A 12666-nucleotide genomic window follows, 5' to 3' on the forward strand; every position below is an offset into this window, starting at 1 on the left:
ATGGGGAGGGCGAATGAAGTAAGAAGCTGGGATGTGATAGGTGGAAAAGGGAAAGGGCTGAAAAAGCAGGAATTTGATAGGAGAGGCAAGGTTTAAGGGATGGGTAGAAATATCTTTCAAAATTATGCTGCATCCTGGAATCATAGCTGTACAGTTTGAAGTAAAGTATGGTTTAAATTACCTCTTTTATTTGACGTGATGTTGATAATCAGCCGAACTAGAGAACAAAGATGCTAATATTAGTACAGAGATTACAGGTTTAAGTTGATAAACCACACACTGTTTTTGATAAGCACTGACAAATCAGCATCAAATGTCCAACTATTTCCACAGAAAGGAGTCATTACTGTTGAATTTAGAAGATTATGACAGATATGTGATCAACTTTGGAGTAAATCTCCAAGCTAACAAAATTGATATTTAAGTTCTGGCAGTTGATAATTCTCTTAATAAAACCTAGTGTTGAAAAGTTCAATATCGTGAATTCTGCACATTCAGTTTCTTTGTCAAAATTGCAAAGACACTAACTATTACTTATTTTGACAGTCAGTTAAATCACATGCTTTGCTCTTCAGGCACTTGGCAGGTCTCGTTTATGTGTTCATCCTTGACAAGAAACATTATGAAGATCGTGCATAAACTCCGACATTCTTTATCAGCAGATAGATTACCTTGTGCCAGAGTTGTTGCTAAAAGGTTTATCTGGGTACACAAAGTTCCTTTTAAGCAGTTGTCTACAACGTCGTGGAAGGACAAGGCCTTTTTTAATTGGCTTCGAGAATCTAATCTCGTCCAAGAAGATAAGAGTTGTAAACATACCAAAAATAAATTGCCACAAGTTTGCACAGCAGAATTACTTCCATCATTTCTTTCTTGAAGGAAAAGTATTTGCTGTACCCTATACAAATAAGGGCCACCCTAATTGGGACAGACTTAGATGTGATTTATTGTAGGATCTGCTGTTTTGAAGTTCAAAGTAAATTTATTATCAAAGCAACACATACAAGGTGCTGGAGGAACTCAGCAGGCCAGGTAGTATCTATAGAAAAAAGTACAGTCAACGTTTCGGGCTAAACCCTTCGAAACCCTTTTCCATAGATGCTGCCTGGCCTGCAGTATCCTGCAGCTTTTTGTGTGTGTTGCTCAGATTTCTAGCATCTACAGATCTTCTCTTGTTTGTGATTTTATTATCAAAGTACATATTTGTCACCATTTACAACCCTGAAATTCATTTTCTTGCGGGAATACTCAATAAATCCAATAACAGTAATAATGAAAGACTGCACGTTACAGTAGCAGAGTAGTTAGCACAATGCTTTACAAGTTTGCAGACACCCCAGGTTCAATTCCCATCGTTGCCTGTAAAAAGCTTGTACATTCTCCCCATGACCATGTGGGTTTCCTCCAGGTGCTTCAGTTTATTCCCTCAGTCCAAAGATGTACCGGTCGGTAGGTTAATTGGACATTGTGAAGTGGCCTGTGATCAGACAAGGATTAAAATGGGGAATTGCTAGCCTGCATGGCTCAAAGGCTGGAAGGGTCTATTCTGTGTTCTATCTCAATTTTAAAAACCAGTGTGCAAAATACAACAAACTGTGCAAATACAAAAAAGAAAGAAATAATAGTAACAATAACAATAATAAATAAATAAGCAATAAATATTGAGAACCTGAGATGAAGAGTCCTTGAAAGTGAGTCCATAGGTTGTGGGAATATTTCAATGATGGGGCAAGTGAAGTTGAGAGAAGTTATCCCCTTCATTTCAACTTCACTCAATTTCACTTTGGATTCTATGATCATTCTAAGGTTGGCTGTACAGGAGAGTATTGAAGTAGTCAGATATAGTGACAGCAAATGGATGAAATGACAAAATGAAGGTGGGTGTGACAACTGGAGGCAGATGGATACACCAACACTGTGAATATATTTGAGCTCACCTCAGAGTTAAATCCAACATGATGATTGTGAAGGATCATGTAAAATCTAAGTCAGAAAGTGTCAGGAAGAATTTTCGAGTTGGGGTCTCTGGAGCAGAATTTGGACTGGTATTGAAGATGATACATTTTGACTTGCCAAAATTTAGTTGAAAGAAACTTCATTGCTGCATGACAGACAATTATGTAGTTGATCGTAAAGAGCACCAAATTTCTTGGTGTTCACCTGATGGAGAATCTCACCTGGTCCCTCAACACCAGCTCCATAGCAAAGAAAGCCCAGCAGCGTCTCTACTTTTTGCGAAGGCTGAGGAAAGTCCATCTCCCACCCCCCCCACCCCCATCCTCATCACATTCTACAGGGGTTGTATTGAGAGCGTCCTGAGCAACTGCATCACTGCCTGGTTCGGAAATTGCACCATCTCGGATCGCAAGACTCTGCAGTGGATAGTGAGGTCAGCTGAGAAGATCATTGGGGTCTTTCTTCCCGCCATCACGGACGTTTACACTACACGCTGCATCCGCAAAGGAAGCAGCATTATGAAGGACCCCATGCACCCCTCATACAATCTCTTCGCCCTCCTGCCGTCTGGGAAAAGGCTCCGAAGCATTCGGGCTCTTATGACCAGACTATATAACAGATTCTTCCCCCAAGCTATCAGACTCCTCAATACCCGAAGCCTGGACTGACACCTTGCCCTACTGTCCTGTTTATTATTTATTGTAATGCCTGCACTGTTTTTGTGCACCTTATGCAGTCCAGTGTAGGTCTGTAGTCTAGTGTAGCTTTCTCTGTGTTTTTTTTTATTACGTAGTTCAGTCTAGTTTTTTGTAATGTGTCATGTAAACCATGGTCCTGAAAAATGTTGTCTCATTTTTACTATGTATTGTACCAGCAGTTCTGGTCGAAGTGACAATAAAAGTTGACTTGACTTGACTTGACTTGATCGAGATGGTGCTGAAGGAAAGCTGAGAGATGGTACCGCAGAGCAAAATGCAGATGAGAAATAACAGGAGTTATTGCAATCTCCTGGGGAGATAGCAATAACAGGAGTTATTGCAATCTCCTGGGGAGATAGCAGAATTAGAGTGCGGTTGATTCTCAGATGGGTGCTGTGGGATGGACAGCTGAAAGCTGTGGATTGAGGATCATTGGGCTTTCTTCCAGGGAAGGTGGGACCTGAACAGAACAGACAGTTTGTACCTGAACTGGAAGGGGACTAATATCCTAGCAGAACGGTGTGGTAGTGCTGCACTGTGGGGTTTACACTAGAGCTGCAGGAGGATAAGAATTGTGTGCCAGAACAGTTACTGGAGAGGTTGTGGAGACTGATGTTGGTAAGACCACAGACAAAGTCAAGAAGCAAGAGGCTGAGCATAGTGTGACGAATATCCTGAGCTGCATATATTTCAATGCAAGGAGTTTTTCAATGATGGGTGGTCACTCTTTGTCAAGGCCGCAGAATGAACAATGACTCCACAAAAGATATGCATTAGATTAGAATTCTGTGCACAACAGCTTCGTGTACTGTATGACTGCTTCCTTGAGAATCTAACAAGTTAAACTAAATGCAAATTCCAACCTTGGGCTGTGTTTACACACACGCTCTATCTGATTAAATGAACCTCATGGCCAACTCCCACACACAACAAGCTTCCCTGAAATATCTAATTAATATCATTCTTTTGGAGAAGAATCTTTTTATCAACATGTATAAAAAAGTTCCATTATTCGTTGGTAATGTGCGGGCTTCATACTGTGCATTGGATATCCTTATCTATATTTTACAGTGCCTCTATACAATTCCTCAAAACATAACAAGAGGATTATTTGCCACGCTGTCCTATTGAAATTTAATTCATATCAAATACAGTGAACATGAATACTTCCAAATCCCTTGTAAAGCCTCTCTGGATTGTGCTTTTACTAGAATAATGTATATTTTATCAAAAAGTTCCCAGAAAGGAAAACAGATGTATTTATAGAGGAATCTAAATAGGTAATGATGAATTATTTTATCATTCACCCACATGCACGGGAATTGTAGACAGATGTGATACGGTTTTTTTTTGACAAAAAGAGGAAGGACTGATCTGACATTTTGCCTAGTGACATATGAAGTACATTCAAAAGGAACTTGTTTATGCTTTGCCTCTCTGCTCCCTTTGAATGTTTTAAAGAAAGAATGTATCTGCATTTTATTTTCAAAATCCTTTGTGCCTTTGAGAAATACTGAAGTGATACATAAATAATGAAATATGTTTGAAGATTTCTTACAATAGGAATCATAGTCACAAGATTCAAGATTCAAGACTTTTTAATGTCATTTCCAGTACTTAAGTGTAAAGGAATACAAAATAGATGTTAGTCCAGATCTGATGTGCACTAAGATAAAGAGCAGAATAATAAAAAAAACACAGTAACTATAAATACATTAGATAGCTTATATACATAGATTGATTGTATGTACATAAAGTGTTGCTAGGCACAGGATTGATCAGGTGAATGACAGGAAATGATAAAGTGGTGTTGTTTGGGGATGTGGAGGGTGGGTTAGTGGGTGAGGTGTTGATTAACCTTACTACTTGGAGAAAGGAACTGTTTTTGATTCTAGTGGTCCTGGCGTGGATGCTACATAGCCTCTTTCCTGATGGCAGTCGGACAAACCAATCCGTGAGCAGGCTGAATGGAATACTTCATGATGGTACCGGACCCTTTTTTTGGCACAGAGAGTCACAGAGTCACAGAAAGCTACAGTACAGAAACAGGCCCTTCGGTCCATCCAGTTCATGCTGAACCATTTAAACTGCCTTGTCCCATCAACCTGCACCCGGACCATAGCCGTCCTTCCCTCAAACTTCTATTAAACATTGAAATCGAAATGGCATTCTCCACTTGCTCAGATAGCTCGTTCCACACTGCAGTTTCCAGGATTATTCCTGTTCCCCGACATTCAACAAAAGTTTAAATCTGTTCATTTCTGTATATATTTATTTTTTTAAATTTAGTTATTGAGATACAGTGTTGAATAGGCCCTTCCAGTCTTTTGAGCCACGCCGTCCAGCAATCTAGATATTTAACCCTAGCCTAATTACGGGACAATTTACAATGACCAATTAACCTACAAATCAGTATGCCTTTGGACTGTGGGAGGAAATCAGAGCACCCAGAGAAAACACATGTGGTCAAGAGGAGGACATATCAACTTCTTTTAGACAGCAGGAGGAATTGAACCTGGGTTGCTGGTACTGTGATGGCAGGTGGGTTGGTGTTGGTGGCGTGTTGGGCCGTGCCTTGCAATGCTATTTCTGGTTTTGCACAATTTTTAATTTGGCTATTTAATATTAACATATATACACTTCATTTTTTTCTGTATTTGTCATGTATTGCATTGTATTACTGCTGCTAAGTTAACAAATTTCACAACCTATGCATGTGATGGAAAACCTAATTCTGATTCTGTAAAAGTGACCTGAGGGAAACTTTTTTCACAAAGGTCTTGGATATGTCATAACAGAGAGGTGGGTACAATTACAATGTTTGAAAGATATACAACTTTATGGATAGGAAATAAGTTAAATGCCAAACACAGGTAAATGGGACCAACTTGGATAGATATTTGGTTGGCACAAAACAAGTAGGGTCATAGGGCCTGTTCCATGCTGTATAACTCTATGACCCTTTAAGAGCTTGGAAAGCAAAGGGTTAAGCATCTAGAAAAGAAGTTGATAGATGGATTGTAGTTAGTGGAGAAACCGGATTGAAACATTGAGTTCAAAGTTCAAGTTCGAAGTAAATTTATTATCAAAGGATGTATATGTCACCATATTCTACCCTGAGATTCATTTTCTTGCAGGTATTGCTAGTAGAACAAATGAATACAATAGAATCAATAAAAAACTACACACCAACAAGGACTGACAAACAACCAATGTGCAAATGAAGACAATTTGTGCAAATACAGTGATGGATACTGTAAATAAATAATACTGATACATGAGTTGTAGAGTCCTAGAAACTGCCACGAGTGGCTGTGGAGGCCAAGTCATTGGGTGCGTTTAAGGCAGAGATAGATAGGTTCTTGATTAGCCAGGGCATCAAAGGATATGGGGAGAAAGCAGGGGAGTGGGGATGACTGGAAGAATTGGATCAGCCCATGATTGAATGGTGGACTAGACTCAATGGGCCAAATGGCCTACTTCAGCTCCTATATCTTATGGTCTTACGGTCTTAACTAAGTCCATATGTTGTGGAATCTGTTCAGTGTTGAGGTGAGTGAAGTTATCCATGCTGGTTTAGGAGCCTAATGGTTGAAGGGTTCTAATTGTTCCTGAACCTAATGGTATGGGATCAAAGGTTCCTGTACTACCTTCCTGATGGTAGCAGAGAGAAGAGAGCATGGCCTGGATGTTTTGGGTTCTTGATGATGGATGCTGCTTTCTCTGTGGCAGTGCTCAATGGTGGGAAAGTCTTCTTCTGTGACGGACTGGGCTGTATCCACCACTTTTTTGCAGTGAATGCACTTTTTACATTGAATGCACTGTTGCAACTTTACATTGTGTTTAGAGCATCTGACTGAGGATAACCTTTTAGGTCAAGACGCCTATTCATATCATCAAGAACACCACTTTGTGCCAGTGCTTGAAAATACACTTGCTTATTTTTTTCCAATAGATACAATAAGCCACTATTTTCAATCTATTAATAACCTAACATATGATCAGCCGGAGGGGGCAATGAACTTTTTGCTGAATAATCTCCCATGTTATGGCATGAAAGGAAAGAAATTTGGCAGAAAGGGTGCATTGTTGTGGGCCTTACTGGAAAACATGATTCTTACAAGAAGGAAGCTGTGTGTTGTCAACATTTATTTTTTGGGTTCAGAAACCAGCTGAAATAATCTGGATTTAGGTTAAAAGTTGTCAAAGCTTTAAGTACATTAGACCTTTATCCTTGGTATATATGTTAAGTTTGTCCGTAGGAAAGGCAGTGGACATTGTCTACATGGACTTTAGCAGGGCCTTTGACAAAGTCCCACATGGAGGATGGTCCAGAAGGTTCAATCGCTTCACATTCTGGATGAAACAGTAAATAGGATTCAACATTGGCTTTGCTGGGGAAGCCAAAGAGTGGTAATAAAAGGCAGTCAATCTGGCTGGAGGCCTATGACTGGTGGTGGGTCCTGCAGGGATGGTGCTGGGCCTACCATGCTGTCATCTCTATCAACAATCTGGATGATAATGTGGCAAACTGGATCAGCAAATCTGTGAATGACATCAAAGTTGGGGAATGCATGAGGAAGTCTATCAAAGCTTACAGGCGTGATTTTGACCAACTGGGAAAGTGGGTTCAAAAATGGCAGATGGAATTTAATTCAGCAAATGTGAGGAGTTGCACTTTGGGAGGACAAACCAGGTTAGGGCTAGCAGTGCACGGCGAATGGTAGGGCACTGAAGATTGCGGTAGAACAAAGAGATCTGGGAATACCGATGCATTATTCTTTGAAAGTGGTGTCATAAGTAGATAAGGACATAAAGAAGATAAAATCTGCCAATGCTGGAAATCCAAGCAACATACACAAAATGCTGGAGGAACTCAGCAGGCCAGGCAGCATCTATGGAAAGGAGTACAGTCAACATTTCGACCCAAGGCCCTTCATCTGGACTGTCTCGTCTTGAAACGTCAACTGTACTCTTTTCCAAGAACATAAAGAATGCTTTTGGCACATTTGTCGTCATAAATAGAGTACTGAGTACAGGAGTTGGGATGTCAGACTGAAGTTGTATAAGATGCTGTTGAGGCTTAATTTGGAGTATTGTGTGCAGTTCTGGTCACTGACCTACAGGAAGGATATCAATAAGATTAAAAGAATACAGAAGACATTTACAACGATGTTGCCAGGACTTGTGCACCTGAGTTATAGACGGAATAGGTTAAGACTTTATTCCCTAGACTGTAGGAGAATCAGGGGAGATTTGATCAAGATATACAAAATTATGAAGGGTATATAGAGGGTAAATGCAAACAATTCTTTACCCCCTGAGGTTGGGTGAGACTGGAATTATAGAGGTCATAGGGTGAAAGCTGAAATATTTAAGGGGAATCTGGGGGGGGGGAAACGTCTTCACTCAGAGGGCAGTGAGAGTATGGAAGGAACAATTAGCGGAAATTGTAGATGCATTTTCAATTATAGCTTTAAGACATGTTTTGATCGGTACATGGATGGGAGGGGAATGGAGGGCTATGGTTCAGGTGTGGGTCAATGGAAGTAGGCAAAATGACAGTTTAGCATGTAACAGGTCAGCACAGGGCCTGTTTCTGTGCTGTAATGCTCTATGACTCTATTGTCTAATTATGTGCTTTAATTTCATTTCCTTGAGTGAAGTTAGAGTGACGCTTGGATATGATGCATGAAGCATTACAGAAAGCAGTTGCTAAAAGTTGCATGTTAAAGCGGTCACCCATTTAAGACTGAGAGGAAGAGCAATTCTTTACCTTGAGGGGAAGAGATGATGCTGAGTCATTGAATATATTCAGAATGTGTCAAGACAGGTTCCTGATCTGAGCGGGAGCTGAGGAACATCGGGATCGTGGCGCTGAGGCCAAACTACAGTCTTCCAGGATCTAACTGAAAGACTGAGCTGACGTGTGATGAGTTATCTGCTCTTATTGCCAACTCTTAGGTTCTTTCGAAGTAATGGCATTACTTAATAGAAAATGAATTCTGCACTCCAGACATTTTATATAGAATGCAGAACGCTACAGCGCAGTGCAAAGCTATTCAGCCCAACATGATTTGCTGACCTTCCAACCTACTCCAAGATCAAGGTATACACCGCCCCAAACGCGGCTGGGCAGGAGGCTAGCTGTAACCCCGACCCATAAAAACCCAGAGCTACACGAACACCAATAGAAGCTCGAGAGACCTCATCAGTGGGAGAGAGCGACCCGGAAGACTGGCCTCGGATAGAGGACTCTGGCGAGCTGCTGTCGGTGGCCTACGCCCCAGCTGGGACGATGGGCTCACGTAAGTATGTAAACTCAATCTAGTTCTTCCCTCTTACATAGCCCTCCATTTTCCTAACATATCCTTAAGTGCCCCTAAACTGAGGCCTCTGTCAGTCAGACTGCCTCAGGGACTGCAGCTCAAGACTTTTCCCCTCAGGGTTTACTCCCGAAGCCCTCCCCGTGAGTGGGTCCAGCTGCCAAGCTGCAGATATTTGCAATCAGAGTTTTTCTTCTCCTAGATGAGCTGACGGGCCACACCTGCCAAATGCCACCAGTTTTAAGGCACCAGTAACCCGCATTTTGTCTCCTCTGTCAGCAGAAATGGTTCAGCCGGGCTTAGCAACTAGCCACGCATGAAGGCCGGGAGCTAGACTTGGTTGTCAGAGCCTATTGGAGGTGCTTGCCATTGAGAGCATTTAATAGGTAGTGGGAGCTGAACCCCACTACCATTCCTGGTTAGATAGATAGATAGATAGATAGATAGATAGATAGATAGATAGATACTTTATTCATCCCCATGGGGAAATTCAACATTTTTTCCAATGTCCCATACACTTATTGTAGCAAAACTAATTACATACAATACTTAACTCAGTAAAAATATGATATGCATCTAAAATCACCCTCTCAAAAAGCATTAATAATAGCTTTTAAAAAGTTCTTAAGTAGTTTACTTAAATACATTGAGTCCTAACCCCGGCATTTTAACATATTTTACGCCTGGCGGTTGAATTGTAAAGCCGAATGGCATTGGGGAGTATTGATCTCTTCATCCTGTCTGAGGAGCATTGCATCGATAGCAACCTGTCGCTGAAACTGCTTCTCTGTCTCTGGATGGTGCTATGTAGAGGATGTTGAGGGTTTTCCATAATTGACCGTAGCCTACTCAGCGCCCTTCGCTCAGCTACCGATGTTAAACTCTCCAGCACTTTGCCCACACAGAGCCTGCCTTCCTTACCAGCTTATTAAGACGTGAGGCGTCCCTCTTCTTAATGCTTCCTCTCCAACACACCACCACAAAGAAGAGGGCGCTCTCCACAACTGACCTATAGAACATCTTCAGCATCTCACTACAGACATTGAATGACGCCAACCTTCTAAGGAAGTACAGTCGACTCTGTGCCTTCCTGCACAAGGCATCTGTGTTGGCAGTCCAGTCTAGCTTCTCGTCTAACTGTACTCCCAGATACTTGTAGGTCTTAACCTGCTCCACACATTCTCCATTAATGATCACTGGCTCCATATGAGGCCTAGATCTCCTAAAGTCCACCACCATCTCCTTGGTCTTGGTGATATTGAGACGCAGGTAGTTTGAGTTGCATCATATCACAAAGTCCTGTATCAGTTTCCTATACTCTTCCTCCTGTCCATTCCTGACACACCCCACTATGGCCGTGTCATCAGCGAACTTCTGCACATGGCAGGACTCCGAGTTATATTGGAAGTCTGATGTGTACAGGGTGAACGGGACCGGAGAGAGCACGGTCCCCTGCGGCGCTCCTGTGCTGCTGACCACCGTGTCAGACCTACAGTCTCCCAACCGCACATACTGAGGTCTATCTGTCAAGTAGTCCACTATCCAATCCACCATGTGAGAGTATACTCCCATCTCCGTTAGTTTGTGCCTTAAAATCTTGGGCTGGATGGTGTTAAAGGCACTAGAGAAGTCCAGGAATGTAATCCTCACAGCACCACTGACCCCATCCAGGTGAGAGAGGGATTTGTGCAGCAAATACCCTTAAGGAACCATATAACATAGAACATAGAAACTTACAGCACATTACAGGCCCTTCGGCCCACAGTGTTAAGCCGACCATGTAACCTATGCTGATACATTATAGATTTTTATACAAACGCGTGGACTGTATGTGACAAAACAGTATTTAAAAATCTTTCCACCCCCTACAAAAGCGGAATCATGCTTGGATTTTGATCTGTGGGTGCAGGGTGATAATCCGTAACTACTTACCGTTTCTAAGTAGTAATAGCTGACAGTATTTGCCTGAAAGAACCAACACAGCTGATCTAGATCTTGCTTTGCATTGCAGACACCTGCACAAGTGCTTTTGAAAGCACAAGCTTATACAGCTGAAACCTGTGCTCCTATCATGACCTCTAAGTACGTATATCAGGCGTACTGCCCTGCATTTAACACTGTCTTTTACCCAGGTAGAAGGTGGTTAGTGGTTAAGGGATCTGTATTTGGAAACATGAATAATTGATTGAGAAGCATTAACCTAAATCTCCCCTTGGCAAATAGGAAATTTAAATTCAGATACAAATGGAATGCAAGGCTGGTATCAATACTAGGAAACATGGGACCACCGGTAGCTCAGGGGAAAAAGTTTGATGACTTAACTGGTTCTCAGTTCTAGGTGATTCCAGACACTCCAAGGAAACTGATTCAGCAGTGGCCTTTGAAATTTCCTAACAAACCATCAAATTCAAGGTGCAAAGACGAATGGACAGTAAATACTGATGTGGTTAGAATCAATGGGTGCCAGGGTACCATAGCGATTAGCGCAATGCTATTACAGTTCGAGGCGTCGGAGTTCAGAGTTCAATCCCAGTGTCCTCAGTATGTCCTCCCCGTGCATGAATGGTTTTTGTCAGTTCCTCTGGTTTCCTCGCACAGTCCAAAAGCATACCATTTAGTAGGTTAATAGCTGATTGTAAATTATCCCGTGATTAAGCTAGGGTTAAATTTGAGGTTATAGGGGGTTGCTGAGCAGTGAGGCTTGAAGGGGTCAAAGGGCCTATTCCATGCTGTATCACTAAATAAATAAACAATAGATGAAAGCAAAGTTTTTAATTTTGAGCAGCACTGCAGCATAGTGGTTGGTGCAAAACCTTAGAGCAGTCAGTTGTAATATCGGGGCTCAGTCCCTGCCACTGTCTGTAAGGAGTTTGTACGTTCTCCTGTAACCCCATTGGTTTCCTCTGGGTGCTCCAGGTTCCTCCCACATTCCAAAGATGTACAGTTAGGGTTAGTGAGTTGCAGATATGTTATGTCAGTGCCACAAACATGGCCACACCTGCAGACTGCGTAGCACAATCTTTGCTGTGAAATAAAACTGATCTTTAAAACCTTCTGATCCAACCAAATGTGCTTGGTTTTACAATAACAATATACCTTACGTGTGAAAGTGTAAGTCCTGATGAAAGGTCTCAGTCCGAAACATCACCAGTTTATTCCTTTCCATAGATGCTGCCTGATCTGCTGAGTTCCTTCAGCATTTTGTGTGTTTTACTCTAAATGTATTCAATATTCAAACACACTTATTATCAAAGAATGTATAAATTATACAACCTTGAGTTTGTTTTGCTTGCTCACAGGTAGCCACGAAGCAAGAAACCGGAAAAAAACCCAATTTAAAGAAAAAAAAGACCAATATTCAGTGTGCAAAAGGAAAAAAAAATGCAAGTAATGGAAACAAATGAAGAGAACTACAGCATTCCGAACCAAAAATGTGTCGTCAGATCCGAAACCCGGACCAGTCTGGAGTAGGCCCAAAGCCTCGCTTATCGTATTAGTGGTGTGGTGAACTACATATACCTGTCTGGACACGCCCCCTCTGCTGACTGCTCCTGTGGCCCTGCCCACAGACCCCGGTATAAAGGCGATTGAGGCCTGAGCCCGGCCCTCAGTCTCCAGGATGTAGCATGGTGGTCAACTACAGCTTGTTCTTTCTTCCAGTCAATAAAAGTCGATATCTCACCTCA

At 41.8% G+C, this 12666-nt stretch overlaps 1 long non-coding RNA gene across 1 annotated transcript in view; it reads left to right on the forward strand.

Annotated features, from left to right (window-relative positions):
• LOC140740346 (uncharacterized) overlaps positions 1 to 12397 on the forward strand; it is a 31539-nt gene extending 19142 nt beyond the window's left edge. The window contains exon 3 of the long non-coding RNA XR_012101820.1: positions 12280 to 12397. This is a non-coding gene — a long non-coding RNA (uncharacterized lncRNA). The remainder of the gene's footprint in view (positions 1 to 12279) is intronic.
• The last annotated feature ends 269 nt before the right edge of the window (positions 12398 to 12666 follow it).

This window comes from Hemitrygon akajei, chromosome 16 (assembly GCF_048418815.1).
Source record: "Hemitrygon akajei chromosome 16, sHemAka1.3, whole genome shotgun sequence".
NCBI lineage: Eukaryota > Metazoa > Chordata > Chondrichthyes > Myliobatiformes > Dasyatidae > Hemitrygon > Hemitrygon akajei.